The 12,186-nt window shown below is 38.4% G+C and overlaps 1 long non-coding RNA gene across 1 annotated transcript in view; it reads right to left on the minus strand.

The window, feature by feature from the left end:
• Nucleotides 1-9,091: 9,091 nt before the first annotated feature.
• Nucleotides 9,092-12,186, minus strand: part of LOC141094630 (uncharacterized) — a 98,053-nt gene continuing 94,958 nt past the window's right edge. The window contains exons 2-3 of the long non-coding RNA XR_012233136.1: nt 9,359-9,397; nt 9,092-9,125 (exon numbers count right to left, since the gene is read on the minus strand). This is a non-coding gene — a long non-coding RNA (uncharacterized lncRNA). The remainder of the gene's footprint in view (nt 9,126-9,358; nt 9,398-12,186) is intronic.

The following is a 12,186-nucleotide window of genomic DNA, read 5'->3' on the forward strand; positions in this document are numbered from 1 at the left end:
GAGCAGCATCTATGGGGCACATGATACACTGGAGCATTAGAAATGGGGCCCATTATATATGGAGCATTATTTGGGCCCAAAACACACTGGAGCATTGTCCATGGGGACCATCATATACTGTAGCATTATGTGGAGCTCATCATATACTGTATGGAAGATTATATGTGGCCAATTATTCTGTATGGAGAAATATATGGGGCTCATTATTCTGTATGGCGCACAATGTGGTGGCCATAATACTGTATGGAGTAATATACTGTCCTTTTTTTGAGCTATAGTACAATTTAAAATAGCTCAGTCATGTCATGTAAGCAGTGAAGTATTTGTCATTGAACTATGCCTATATTTCTGTGCCGTATCGGAGCATCATGAGTTGTGGTATGTGTTAAAGGGGCGCACTGACACTCTTTGGCCCAGGGCACGCAAAAACCTGGAGCCAGCCCTACCCCCCCAACAACTTTAGCCAAATAACCCCAAGTTTTCAGTGCATAATTATTATTATGAAGTAAATTAAGGTTGACAAGCTCCAGTAATAAGAATTGATGTTTGGCATTGAAATGGGCACTGTAGGTGTGTTTACTGTCCTCCACTCCCTGCCGGCTTTGCTTCCCCTTTGACTTGCATTGGGTTTCGTGTTTCAGTCGGCCTCCGACTTTTCCCTATAGTCAGGCCGATTTCGTTCGACCCGACTTTTGAGAAAGTCGGGTTTCATGAAACCCGACTTGACCCGAAAAAAGGAAAAGTCGCTCATCTCTAGTCATATACCATGGTTTATTATTATATGCTAACCTGCCTTTTCATATTGGTTCCTGACCCTAGTATACAGCCCTTGGACATCACTACTCAGTATTTATATGGGTGATTGGGACATGGCCACTTTAGGTACACGTACCGGGATGGTTTTTCATCTTGGTGGGAGGAGCTGGTGATATTTGGGCTAATAGCGTCTGCATTGTTTGATTGGCACTTTGTTACTATAAAGTTTTTACCTGTAGTATTGTTATCTAAATAAAATTTGATACTTTTATAAGCAATTCATCGCATGCTCATGTTTGTTCTCCTGGTCTTTCTACTATATGTACAATATATAAGTGATACTGCGACTCTGCTATATACACATATTATATCGGTGACACTGTGACAGGTGTGTATAGTCGCAGTATCACCTACATAACATATATAAAGCAGTATCACATATGTATATATTGTATTTATAGCAGTCGCATTCCCTATAACATGCATATAGATACAGCAGTCTATATACATGATATAGGTGATATTGTTACTGCTATAACTACAATATATAAGAGATACTGCTGTGTATATGTTACATAGGTGATACTGCAACTATACACACCAGTCACAGTATTACCTATATAATGTATAAGCAACTGTCTATATGCCAGGTTGGGCCGATATGAGTTACGGCCATCACCTTTCAGGGCTAATTTACAGCATTCTATAATGCTGTATAAAAGCCTCCAACCTGACCTGAAATAGAAGAAAAATAACTTTTATTATACTCACCTGTGGGGTAGTCTGGCTCGAGGGGTGTCATTCTGCTTGGTTTGGCGCCTTCCATCTTCTTGTGATGGCTCCCTCCTTGTTCTGTTTGGATGACGTGCCCCTGCATCATCCACACAGTCTCCCCAGCATTGCACTCCATTGCAGGCATACTTATCTTCTCTTTTGAGGACAGAGCAAAGTACTGCAGTGCGCAGGTGCTGGGCTATTCTGACCTTTCCCGGAGAGACAGGTAGTGCAGGATCATGGGCAGAATGGAGACATGAGGCAGGGTGGAGACTAATGGGGCAGGAACATGGGGCAGGATGGAGACAGATGGTGCAGGATGGAAGAAGATGGGGCAATATTATTGGGTTAAGATGGAGACAGATGAGACAGAGTGGAGACAGATGGGCAGGATGGAGACACATGGTGCAGGATAATGGTGCAGGATGGAGACATAGAGCAGGATGGAGACAGATGGTGCAGGATCATGAGGCAGGATGGAGACAGATGGTGCAGGATCATGAGGCAGGATGGAGACACATGGTGCAGGATCATGAGGCAGGAAGGAGACACATAGGGCAGGATCATGGGTCAGGATGGAAACAGATAGGGAGGGATGGAGACAGATGGGACAGGATGAAGACAGATGGGACAGGAACATGGGTCAGGATGGAGACTCATGGTGCAGTATCATGGTGCAGGATGGAGATATGATGCAGGATGCAAATACGTGGTGCAGGATTATGGGCAGGATGGTGACAGATGGGGAGGTATGGAGACAGATGGGACAGGTTGGAGATAGATAGTCCAACACCAGATGAATCAGGGAGCTGCAAAACCACCATGTGTAAGTCCGCCACCTCCAGACTGAGCTGCCGCAGTTGTCCTGTAAGAGCAGCGACTGGATCCATAATGGATTCAGAAAAAATGGTTACGATCAGAGCAAATGTCATGACACAGCTGTAGGGTGACTTGGGACCAGAGGCTCCATCTCTGTCCCTAACAGTAGGGGGCGCTCTTGCTTCCTCTGCTCCCCGGGATACTTCAGATGGCATTAGCTCTCTTTCCCCACTCAGGAGACATTATTGTGCATCGCAGTACACCAACCTGACAAACAAGGCAACACAAGCAAAAGTTAACATAAAACTCCAGGTATACAAAATATTTACTCACATGTAACAGAGGACTGCAACCGGGTGTGAAGGTAGGGGAATAAATGAAAACAGAGAAGGATAAGTAATTACCATGCATGCAAACCAAGTAACAGTCACTAATAACTCCTTCAACTCTCCTCATATGTACTACTGTCCCACCATTAGCCATGCAGCAAATGCATGCTCTGACAAAGATTTGTAACAGAGCCCATATTATAAAGGGAAGGGAGTGGCTAACCGAGTTCAGCTGTGACCACAAGGTTTTCCAACATGGCCGATTAACCCCTGTTCTGCCAGAAGAAAGAAACATTTAAAATGAAGGAGGAGTGCTTCTTCTCAGTGCTGGAGTAGGAGCAATCAGACGCTACGGTCTTCTGGCTCCACACTGTCGTGGTAACCCCGTGACACCTTATTTTGGCATTTTTTGCTTCCTTCATAAATTTCATTGAAATTTCCTATTTTTTAATTTAAAAAAATTTGGTTTCCTTAAATTATATTTTTTTACATCCTTTTAAAATTATGGATTATATACAAGTCATTTCACAGGAAAAAATGTTTCTTAACTTTTTTTCCTGTAAAATGAAATTTCTTGAGAGTTTGGAATGTTTTTGTATCACTTCTTAAAGTGGAATAAAAGGGTGACGCCTTTGTTCTCAGCAGGGATTCAATTACTTCCAGAGTCTTTCCCATGTTGTTCTTCCACTCAGCACTTATACAACCCAATACAACATTTTCTTCTGGAAAAAACTCAGCTTTTCCATTGACTCCCATTATACTTGTTACTTGAAATGAACATGTTAGAATTAGGTAATTGCTCGATTCGAGCAATGAGTGCCCGAACATTTTAGTGCTCACTCATCCCTATTGATCACATAAACTATATATTGCAGTGCAACATTGTTGTAGTATTAATTGAAAAAAAATCTCTTTTATGAGATCCATCCACAGGCCTGGCTTCACCACAGGATCAAGATTGCAGTGACAGGAGATTTCAACAAGTCCCTGGCTGCCATGAAAAGCCATCTGTTCCCCACGATCGTATTTCGGGTAGCATTGGAAGCTGGTGATGGTGAGCACTGGTCATAGCACTAATTCAATGTCACTGTCAGAAATTAAAAGTGGCATTTTTATGGTTAAACTACAGTGATCACAGCATGCTCTGTCCACTGTAGTTACAGAGAGATGCTATATATATATTCATCTTTTCCTCCCTTCTTCCATTAGTCATTTTTTGTTTCATTTTTCCATTGAAAAAACCTTAAGAGCACTTATTTATTGTGGTATAAGTTGTTTATTTGATTGAGAGCACTTTGGCACAAGAAAACAGGAATAGAATTCCAAGTGTAGTGAAATTACCAAAAAAAAACCATTTCCAATATTTTTTTTTTGTTTTTGAGGAGTATATTGTAGTGTAAAAGTGACATGGTAACATGATTTTTGAGGTCAGTATCATTGTGGAAATACCAAACTTGTATATATTTTTTTTTACTTAAGCAATAAAAGAAACTCGAAAGTTCATTAAAAAAATGCTTGTGTTAAAATTATACAAGAATCTTAAGGTTTTCATTTTTATATCAATGTAGTTTTTTAAATGCTTATTTTCTATGTGGCAAGCTCATGTTTTTTATGGATAATTTGGGAGTAGACAATACAATTTGATGACTTCTTATTTGACTTTTTATAGTATTTAAAAAAACACAATTCTGGCAGTTTCATCTTTTTTCTCTTTTTCTGCGCAATTGGATTAATCTTATATTTTAATAGATTGATCTTTGATGCAGCCATAGCAAATATGTTTTTTTTTTTTGTTTTTCTTTATTCTTTGATGGAGGGTTAAACAGATATTGATTCAATTTTTTTCCATAGTTTTATTTTTTTTTACTCTGCTATTCAGTTTATATAGGCTTCTTCAACCAATGATCATCTGTCCCCTAATGTTCAGTGATGCAATACCTTGTTATAGGGAATAGATTTTCTCCTACAGAGGGTATGCACAGGCATGGCTTCATAGAAAGACAAAAACGATGGTGATGGGTCCTTCAGCAGGCCCATGGCTGCCATGAAACCTATATAATTCTAGCAATTACATCGTAGGGAGGCAGTGGAAGACAAGTACCGCATTCACATTGGGACTGACATAATTTAAATGCCATTGTCCAAGATTAACAATGGCATTTAAGTAGTTAAACTACAGTGATTGGAGGGCACTTTGGCATCTCTTTACAGGCTGATGCAATGTATTATAGCAAGCAGCTGGCTTCTTTGGTGTGGGCTTAGCAACTGAGCCTGCTCAATGCATAAGGATCAGGTCTGGCATAAAATGTACTGTGCATGTATGTTGGGTAGGGATTAGTGATGAGCGAGTACACTTGTTGCTTGGTTTTCCCCGAGTATGCTCGAATGATCTCCGAGTATTTTAGCGTGCTGGAAGATTTAGTTTCTGTTTCTGTCGCATCAGCTGCATGTTTTATGGCTGCTGGACAGCCTTAATACACTTGGGAATTCCTTAACAAACAGGCATTCCTCACATGTATTCAGGCTGTCCAGCTGCCACAAATCATGCAGCTGCATTGATAGAAACTAAATCTCAGAGTGCGCTAAAATACGCGGAGGCCACCCGAGCATGCTCAGGGAAACCCAATCAGCGAGGATACTCGTTCATCACTAGTAGGGATTATTAAATTCTCACCTCATTAATAATATTTTAATAAAGTGTCATTTTATATATTTTCATATCTTTTTTATCATTTAAAGTTTTAAAGATTTGTTGTACACACGTGGTCAAAATTGTTGGTACCCCTTGTTTAATAACAGAAAAACCCACTATGGTCACAGATATAGCTTGAATCTGACAAAAGTAATAAATCAAAAATCTATGAAAATGAACAAATTGAAGTCAGTCATTGCCTTTCAACCATGCTTCTACAGATTTTTTAAAAAAAATAAAAAACTCATTAAATTAGCCAGAATAGAAATGATGGTACCCCTGAAAATAATGTGACAAAAGGGATATTTTAAATCAAGGTGTGTCCACTAATTAGCATCACAGGTGTCTACAATCATGGAATCAGTGAGTGGGCCTGTATAGATGGCTACAGATACTCACTGTGCTGTTTGGTGACATGGAGTGTTTCACACTCAACATGGACTAGAGGAAGAGAAGGAAAGAGTTGTCTCAGGAGATTAGAAAGAAAATTAAAGACAAACATGTTAAAGGTAAAAGTTATGAGACCATCTCTAAACAACTTGATGTTCCTGTGACTACAGTGGCACATATTATTCAGAAATTTATGCTCCATGGGACTGTAGCCAACCTCCCTGGATATGGCAGCAGGTGGAAAATTGAAGATAAATCAAAGAGACGGATAATATGAATGGTAACAAAAGAGCTCAGAAAAACTTCTAAACAGATTAAAGGTGAACTTCTAGCTCAAGGAACATCAGTGTCAGATCGCATCATCCATCATTGTATGAGCCAAAGTGGACTTCATGGAAGACAACCAAGGACGACACCATTGTTGAAAAAAATCATAAAAAAAGAGTCTGGAATCTAGAATCTGTGCAGGGTAAATTGAAATCTCAAGACTATCAAGGGATTCAAGAGAGAAATGTGATGCCCAGTGTCAGAAAGCTTGGTCTCAGTCGCAGGTCATGTGTCTTGCAACAGGATAATGACCCAAAACACACAGGAAAAAACACCCAAGAATGGCTAAGAGGAAAACATTGAACTATTCTGAAGTGGCCTTCTATGAGCCCTGACCTAAATCCTATTGAGCATCTTTGGAAAGAGCTGAAACATGATGTCTGAAAAACGCAACCTTCATACATGAGACTACTGGAGCAGTTTACTCTTGAGGAGTGGGCCAAAATACCTGTTGAGAGGTGCAGAAATCTTATTGACAGTTACAAGAATCGCTTGCTTGCAGTGACTTCCTCAAAAAATTGTGCAGCAAAATATTAAGTTAAGGGTACCATAATTTCTGGCCAGGCCTACTTCATGAGTTTTATTTTTTAAAACAATCTGTGGAAGCATGGTTGAAAAGCAATGTCTGGCTTTCATTTGTTCATTTGCATAGATTTTTGATTTATTATTACTTTTGTCAGAATCAATTTATTTCTGTGACCATTGTGTGTTTTTCTGTCATTAAACGAGGGGTACAAACAATTTTGACCTCATGTGTATATGATGATTTTTGTGTCTCTTTTGCTGGTATGTTATCTCAAACATGGAAAAAAGTAAGTATACAAGCGGCATTGCTGAAGAAATAAGGTCTTCCCAGTTGTGTAGTAGAATGGGTAGAGATTGTTATTTAGTAAGATTTGCAATAAACTGCTCAATAATGTAGCACAGTATGAAAAGCCGAAATGAATCTCCATCCCCTGCAGTGTTCTTTTTTATACAGAACTATGAAATATGCTGTTTAGAGGATATTCCACAGTTTCTTGAAACATTTAAATGCATTTAGTTGAAATTCTCTGTGATGTTATATGATTAATGAAATGAAAAGGTACAAATGATTAAAATAATACGATTATATAAGCTGATTAATTTGTACATACTGTACGGACTGTATGCACAGATGACCAAGCAATCACTGCAGGGTCCAATGGTAGCAGTAATAGAGGAAGAAAAAAAAGTAAAAGCTATTCCACTTTTTCTGAGACAACAAGTATCTTAAGGCTAAAGAATGTGCATCTGGTAATAACCTTTGTCTGGTTGAAAATACTATATTGTGAAAGTTTCTAGTGATTTAGAAACTTGTACTCTAGGTCATCATGTATCAATGTAAGTGCACCAATTTTGTAGAATAACTGTTTAAAAAAATATAGAGAGAACATTTGACTCAAATGAAGACCCCCATTCCTTTTCCAGACAAAAACAACTTTTTGTTAGCATTTTAAATGGCAGCAAGGCAGGGTCTTTTGCTCATTTGGTAAGTCAGTCATTTTATCTGATCTCCAATATCTTTAGAAAAGTTAAATTAAGAATATTTTCAACAAGAATCATTTTATTTCTTGTGCAATGCATATTGTAACTTATAATTTAAAATAGAGATAGTTAATATTGCAATAGCATCTAAGACAGAAATATGAAAAGACGACTGTGAGAAAATTTATTGTATTTAGTCACAAGATACATAACATTAAATAATGCTGTCACTCGAGCATCTGGGTGCTTGATGTCCTCGTTATTCTGCGAGCATTGGGCGATGCTCGATGTAGGACTCAAATACCCACCCTGCATGTTTAGCACCTGTTGCACAGCCAATAAATATGTGGGGATACCTTGTGCATTGCTGTAATGCCGTAGTCATCTTACTTGTGGCATAGCTGCCCATGTGACATCATTAGGGGTTATAAAAGAACAGATGCCACTCACTGACACCATTGCACAGTTCTGTGACACTTTGCATTGGAGGTAGAGAGTGCTTGTCTAGGCCTGTGTGTGCACAGATGTCACGAGTGTGTCACGCCAACCTGGGAGATCTGGGGGTAGAAGATCACAATGTACTGTGAAGCACAGAAACTCCATTTATCCTGTGTATTTGGATCCCATATTAAAAGAATTTGGTTTAATTTGGTGCTGAACAAGTTAACAACCCTTTCTATGCTGGTCAGAAACATGCTACTCTATTACAACTGCTTCTGATCTGGTCCTTAACTCTTCCTATAAAACCTTGCCAGACTCTCTCTGTCCTGCTGATGAAAGCTCTGTTTTCTAGCTCTTAGGAGACACTGCACTGAATAGGAGCTTGTTGTTGCTATTGAAGATTGGTCTTCCTGTGCAGTGTGCTTAAGCTAAGTGTTTTGGAGAGAAGTTGTTTTAGAGGTGTTCTGCTTCCCATTTAGTTAATTCCTCCCTGTCCTTATCACCCTCTCAATTGTTGGCTAGTGCATTTGTATGATAGAGGGTTTCTGTTTTGTCCTGTGTGCCTTGTTTATATTAGATTTCTGTCCCAGGCTCCATGGTGGTGAGGGATGGTGACCGACCAGGGATTAACAGAAGCATAGTCAGGTCGGAGACTCAGACCTCTTTACTTTCAAGAGTACCCCTTGGACAGGGATAGTTAGGGTCCCACTTCCAAGGACAGTTTGAGGCCCCTCTTCCTTACTGAAGTGAGAGAGTTGCACGAGCATGGACAGTGGCAGAATATAATCTGTAGACAGTGATTAAGGTTGTACAGTCCGCTGCCAAAAATTTAGCTGCAGAATTTTTAGGGGGCTGAAAAAAGTAATTTATTTTGATCCATAAAGTATTAATTGATTTGTCTTACTTTTTTGCATTGTTTAACACTCCAAAAAATTGTTGAAAAAATTTACCTTGGTTAAATTTTTAACTCATACAATAGTCTGTGTTCTGAGATTTTTTTTATAAATAATACTACAAAAAGTGTTAAATAATTTGACAGTTAAATTTCTCACCCATAAATTATTCCATAGTGTGCGGTTCATTTCTGTTATCTGTAAAATTGAAAAAAATTTTAAAATAATTTGCAGGATCAAATTTCTCAGCCATTCAGTATTCCGTGGTCTCAAGTACATTTATGTGATAACTAACACTCAAAAAAAGCTTTAAAAATTTTTGCTGAATTAAATTTCCCACCCATACACTCACCCGTGATCTGGGGTCTATTTCTGTGATATCTAACACTACCAAAAAGTGTTTATATAATTTGCAGGATTACGTTTCTCACCCAATCACTATTCCGTGGTCTGGGTTACATGACTATGATCTATAAAACAGAAAAAAACATTAAAAATTATTGTAGGCTTAAAGTTCTCAGTCATACAGTATTATGTGGTCTGGGATACATTTCTTTAATATACCTATAACACTCAAAAAAGAATTTCAAAATGTTGCTGGGTTAAATTTCTCAGTCATACAGTGTTATGTGCTTTTTAGGACATTTCCATGGCACATAACATTCCAAAAAGGCATTGAAAAATTTTTCTGGAGTGAATTTGATCGTCATCCATACTCTTTTGCATTGTTTCTGTTAAGTTACGGTGGCATTAAACTCCTAAAAAACTGCTTTGACTGCTTCAGGTAATCAGTTGTTTTATTTTGTTAAAAATAAACTTGACTTCAAGAGACCTTTCAATTACAAAATGCAAAAGGAGTGCGGCAAGGGACAGGGAAGTGGAAATGCTGATGATGGTGCATAAAGATGCCAAGAAAATGGAACAAGAGCGACCTGTACCTGTTGCTGGAGTACAAGAAACACACTCATCCATGATACATAGGTTCTTGTCCAACTTTCCAGGGAGGTCCGATACATCACTTCTGAAGCCAGAGCAGTGCGAACAGGTGGTTGGTTGGATAGCAGATAATGGTTCCAGCAGGCTTGACAGCACCACACACTCTTCCACACTGTCCAGTCACACCAGCCTAAAGTCTGGATCACTTAATCCTCACCCTGATTTTCCTTTCTCCCACCACATTGAGTCAAAGGAGTCTAGTGATCCCACACTCGGACTCTCCGAGTAGCTCTTTTCATCAACATTTCTTGAATGTGGTCTCTCAACCTGCATGTTCTAAAAGAGATGGGAGGACATGTTGCTTAGTGATGCACAAAACTTAGAGCAGCCACAGCCACAAAAAGATGATAGTGGGAAACAGCAGATTTTGCCTAAGGAGGGAGATGATGAGACACAGTTGCCGCTAAGTCTTGTTCTTTCTAAGTCATGAAGTCAGGAGGATTATGGTGTGCGGGTGGAAGACGAAGTGGTGAATGATGAAGTCACAAGCCCAACTTGGGATTCTGGGCTGCAGAGTGATGCCTGCAGTGCAGAGGGGGGAGAGTTCATCAGCACTAAAAAAACAGGAAGAGGCACTGGGGTGACCAAAGGAAAAAGGCAGGAAACTGTTCTGCAGAACAGCAACATTCTTGAATTCTCTGTCAAGCAGTTTAGGTGTTCCCCAATCCAGGCCCTTTTTGAAGAGCATTTAGAGACAATCAAAATGTCCATTGCTACCTGGGCCATGCCAAGATCAGCAGGGGCCTGAGCACTAAGAACCGACAGTGACAGCCACCAGCATAATCATGAAACAAGTCATCTAAGCACTTGACTCAGAGGGCAAAACACCTAGTTCCACGATTGATGCCAGCAGGTGACATCACTGACTCTTCACCTATCCTAGGTGCTTCCCAATGCCTTGCCCATCACACTGGAGCATATGCCTCTTTCTTTGCACCTGTCTTTGCACATTCTGAGGCACCATAATAAGGTACTTCAGATTCTTTTCCCCAGCACAGCGATCAGCTGTGGATTTTCACTTAGTGCACAGCCTTTATGAATCTAAAAGTACCAATACATGACAATTTGACAGAATGACAGAATGTGTATGAGGGGCTCCTTTATGTCTAATACCAGGTGTATCTGAGTCTTTCCAAGTCCCTAATTTTTCACATTTCTTACTTCCTTCCTATATTACACTGAAATTTCCTATTTTTTAATAAAAAATTCAGTTTTGGTTTACTTAAATTATCATTTTTTTCAAATCATATTTAAATGTTTCCTTATATACAAGTTGTTATACAGGAAAAAATGTTTATTAAAATGGTTTTTCCTGTAAAATGCAATTGCTCATCGATTATAATGTGTTATTGTCACTCCTTAAAGTGAATTATAAGTGTGACACCATTGTTCTAAGCAGTGATGCTGTTCTCCTTCCTTTCATCACTTTTCTTAGACATTTCAACATTTTCACTGCCCCCCAGACATTTTTGCAGGGTCTGATGGAAATATGCTCGGATTTCCCATTATACTCATTACTTGAAACAAGCATTTGAGCATTAGGAATTGCTCGGTTCGAGCAACGAGAATCAGAGCATTTTAGTGCTCACTCATCTCCCTATGACCTGATGGAAAAGAAGTCTAAGGAATGACCTATATTTTTGGTTGTTTAGGTAAAGCAAAGTTTGTGCATGAAAAATAATAGGTAATACTTGCTATTAAAAAAAAGCAGCTTGTGAGTTAAGAAATACTTTTTTCTTATTAAAAGAAACACTCTATTAACACTTAGTGCAAAAAAAAAAACGGTTGTATTCTAACATTTTTATTCTCCCTACATGGGGTGAATATATATATATATATATATATATATATATATATATATATATATAATTTAATGAAAGTAGAGATTTAGAGGAAAAAATCTGTATGTTAATGTGAATCTAATAAACATACATTTAGCAGTACTGTACAGTTGAATCTATTCAATACAATGACAGCATAATTAATAAGTTTCATTAATGCCTAGACACACTTATAAAACTAAACTGTCAAACTTTAAATAAGACAAGTAAAAAAATACCATGTACTATAAAACTAAAATCAACATCTATTTTTTTATTTTTCATAAACAAAAACAGCAAAAATCTAAAAAAAATTCCAAATTGGTAGCAAACTTAATTTAGTAAAATCAGTAAAGTAAAAATATTTCTACATTAGTAATACTTAGTATGACATCTTTAATTATGATAATTGCAATCACATAATATTGATCAAGCTTTGCAGA

This window comes from Dendrobates tinctorius, unplaced genomic scaffold (assembly GCF_039654945.1).
Source record: "Dendrobates tinctorius isolate UK_male_01 unplaced genomic scaffold, ASM3965494v1 ptg000064l, whole genome shotgun sequence".
In the NCBI taxonomy this organism is placed as follows: domain Eukaryota; kingdom Metazoa; phylum Chordata; class Amphibia; order Anura; family Dendrobatidae; genus Dendrobates; species Dendrobates tinctorius.